Here is a 3764-nt window from a genome sequence, read left to right on the forward strand (position 1 = left end):
ATGGAGAGTGTCCAGAGGAGGGCCACTCGCATGATCGGGGGCAGCAGGGTGGTCCCTATGAGGAGAGGCTACAAGACCTGAACCTGTTCAGCCTCCACAAAAGGAGGCTGAGAGAGGATCTGGTGGTCACCTACAAACTGGCCAAGGGGGACCAGCAGGCAATGGGGGAGTCCCTGTTCCCCCAAGCACTACCAGGAGTTACAAGGAATAACGGCCATAAGCTGACTGAGAGTAGGTTCAGGCTAGACATCAGGAGGCACTACTTCACAGTCAGGGCAGCTAGGAGCTGGAACCAACTTCCTAGGGAAGTGGTGCTCTCCCCTACTCTGAGGGTCTTCAAAAGGAGGCTAGACGGTCACCTAGCCGGGGTTGTTTGATCCCAGCATTCCTTCCTGCCATGGCAGGGGGTCGGACTTGACTTGCTCAGGTCCCTTCAGACCCTACCAACTACAGAACTGATTCTCTTGCTAGGAGCAGAGCCAGAGGTTCCTCACTAGAGGGTCTTGCTCATACACTCAGGGTCAGACTGATCAGCATATTTGGGGTCAGGAAGGAATTTTACCCTATGGTGAGATTGATATGAACTGTGGGGGGTTTTGCCTTTCTTTGTAGTGGAGGGCATAGTCCTCTATCTGGGACCTTTTGAGCATATATTAACAACATTTTATAGAAGCAGGACGTTGGCTGCCATGGTTCCCCTGCTTCACACCTGTGGCAGGTTACAGTCTGTGTTGTGTCAGGGCTGAGGGTAGTCTTACGCTGAGTTTATATTATAGCTGTATGGGATGTTTTCAATAGGGATGATCCTGCCTCAGGCAGGGGGTTGGATTAGGTGACCTCTGGAGTTCCTTCCAGTCCTGTTTCTCTAGGACTCTGGCTCCTCTCATGGCTAAATAAAGAGAACCTGAAGGCTGCTGATTAATCAGCTCCATTACTGAGTGTGGTTGGTGAGCTACACTGCCTCCTGTATCCTTCAGTTTAAGGGAGACATTTCTCTTCCCAATGAAGTTCCCAAGTGTTTAGGAGACCTTTATTCCAGTTCTGGTTACTGAATGTATGTCACTTACTTTTAAACTATCAGCAGTAAAAGTAGATATATTTTAGGGTGGGGTAAAGGGAGTATGGGAATTCATTAAGCATCATTAGTGACTTTGAAAACAGGAATTTGACAGGTTATATACCTTTAAAAATAACTTTCCCCCAGTTTAAACTTATTAGAAATAAATTGAGCTTTTAAAGATTTGCAGAGTTTTTGTTCAGATAAATATAGTGACTGTGACAGGTGTTCTTGACAGCTCAAGAAAATGAACTCCTCTTTTTATCCACAGCATGAGCAGTAGTTTAAGGCCATTGTGTACTTGCTGTGCCAGTGTGCCCTCACTCTCGTTCGCTTGCTCTCTCTCTCTCAGTTCATTATCAGCCTTTTGCCTATTCAGTAAATCCCTGATCCTGCAAATACTTGTGCACAATTGGTTCATAGAGTGATACAAAAGTAGGGCTGAAAGGGACCTCCAGAGGTCACCTAGTCCAACCCTTCACCAGAGGCAGGATCATCTGTATCCAAACCATCCTATACAAATCTAATTTATCTGTAAAAATACAGTCAGTCGAGCCTGACAAAAACAGAAGGCATAACCCATAACATGCCACTGTCCTGCTCTTTTGAGTGTTGTCAAAAACACATTTGAGAGGGTCCCAGAATAAGGGCCATGCCCACAGCTGCAGAGGAAGGCACAAATCCCCACAGTTTGTACCATTTGGACTATGGGGTAAAATTTCTTTCTGACTCCAAAATGTGACTATTGGCCTGACTGAGTGGACACCTGAGTGAGGTCCAGAAAACAGAAGTTTTCCATCAGTACCATCTCAAAACTTAGATAATTTTATCTCCTTGAAGAATGCCTCATCCACCTGTTCTGTCTGCCTTTGAGGCCTGTAATAAATCCACACCATTATATTGGTGCTGTATCTTTTCACCTTTTATCTTCACCCAAATACATTCTGATCTGCTATACTTTTCCTCATGAACCAAGGAACAACGGTATGCTTCTTTGACATACAAAGTGACACTATCCCCTTTTCAGCTCTCTCCTTCTGAAACCAAGTGTAGCCCTTAACGTTGGCATTACAGTCATAAGAGCTATCCCACCAGGTCCCTGCAATACCAATCACATCATCATAGTTCTTTTTACAGACTGTGACTTCCAGCTTATCTTGTTCACTCCCTAATCTTGTTTCATTTATTTATATACATTAGATGTATTTTGCACTCCAACCTACTCACTTTCCTTTTCCATCACTTGTTGCTGTCCTTTGGCTTACTCAGCTTTTCCCGTAGTTTCATAGACATTAGGGCTGGAAGGGACTTCAGAAGATCATTGAGTCCAGCCCCTCACCGAAAGGGCAGGAAATCAGCTGGGGTCACAGGATCCCAGCAAGATAAGTGTCTGATTTGCTCTTCAAGGTATGAACTTGCTCTTGAAGGTGTAAAATAGTTAAGCTGCTTTTTCTGGTCCTTTCCCCTTGAGATGGTTTGCTCTGTTGCATAAGGGTTTTGTTTACCATTGCTTGTGAAAACTAGTTTAAAGCTCTCCTTACTAGGCTGTCCAGATGATGCCCAAAGCTTCTCAGTTCTGGTTAGATGTATCCTGTCTCTTGATAGCAGTCCCCCTCCCCAGAACATCCATTATCAAAAAATCCAAAGGCTTCACATTGTCACTACCATCTCACCTATGTATTTGCTAGGAGCGCACTGATACAGATTTTTGGGGCTGATACCGAGAACCAATATTTAAGGTGGCATATCAGCTGATACTGATCCGATTTCCAATACCAGCCCAGCAGCTTGAAGAGCTGTGTGCACTTGGTAAGTCAGGTGTGGTGGAAGGGGTGGGGGGAGGGAAGAGGCAGATCAAGGTCCCCACAGTGAGGGAGGAGTGGGACTGGGGCTGGGGCAGGTACCATGGTGGACAAGAAGCTGAATAAGCCAACAGTGTGCCCTTATTGTGAAGAAGGTTAAAAGCATACTAGGCTACATTAGCAGGAGTCTTGCTATAAGATTGAGGGAAGTGATTATTCCCCTCTGTCTGGCACTGGGAGGCCACATCTGGAGAACTGTGTGTAGTTTTGAGCCCTCCTGTATAGAAGGATGTGGACAAATAAGAGAGAGTCCAGCAGAGGGCAGTAAAAATGGTTAGAGGGCCAGGGAACAGGACTTACGAGAAGAGGCTGAGGGAACTGGGTTTATGTAGTCTGGAGAAGAGAAGACTGAGGGGGGATTTCATAACAGCCTTCAACTACCTAAAGGGTGGTTCCAAAGAGGATGGAGCTAGACTGTTTTCACTGGTGATAGATGATAGAACAAGGAACAGTGGTCTCGAGTTGCAGCAAGGGAAGTTTAGGTGAGATATTAGGAAAAAGTTTCTTATTAGGAAGATAGTAAAACACTGGTGTAGGTTAGCTAGAGAGGTAGTAGCAGTGGCGACACATAGGAGGTGCACGAGGGTGCATGTGCACCCCCTGAGACTTGGGCATGGCCCTGTTTGAGTGGGGGGTTGGACTAAATGACCTGAGGTCCCTCCAACCCTAACTTTCTATGATTCAATGAAAGCATGTACTGTTCAGTAGAGAAATGTATAGAAGACTGAATTGTAATTTAATGTGAAGCCAGATCAGATTTGATGCAACATGTCTTGAGAACATCTCTGCCAGCATTAATTCCAGTTAATTCCTTGAATGTTCTCTTGATTTTTTTTTTTTTTTTT

The 3764-nt window shown here is 45.2% G+C and overlaps 1 long non-coding RNA gene across 1 annotated transcript in view; it reads left to right on the top strand.

The window, feature by feature from the left end:
- Positions 1-1125, top strand: part of LOC109301727 — a 12825-nt gene extending 11700 nt beyond the window's left edge. Inside the window, exon 3 of the long non-coding RNA XR_002098589.1 lies at positions 765-1125. This is a non-coding gene — a long non-coding RNA (uncharacterized LOC109301727). The remainder of the gene's footprint in view (positions 1-764) is intronic.
- Positions 1126-3764: the final 2639 nt, after the last annotated feature.

This window comes from Gavialis gangeticus, unplaced genomic scaffold, assembly GCF_001723915.1.
Source record: "Gavialis gangeticus isolate Ggan-Ray unplaced genomic scaffold, GavGan_comp1, whole genome shotgun sequence".
Classification (NCBI taxonomy): Eukaryota; Metazoa; Chordata; order Crocodylia; family Gavialidae; genus Gavialis; species Gavialis gangeticus.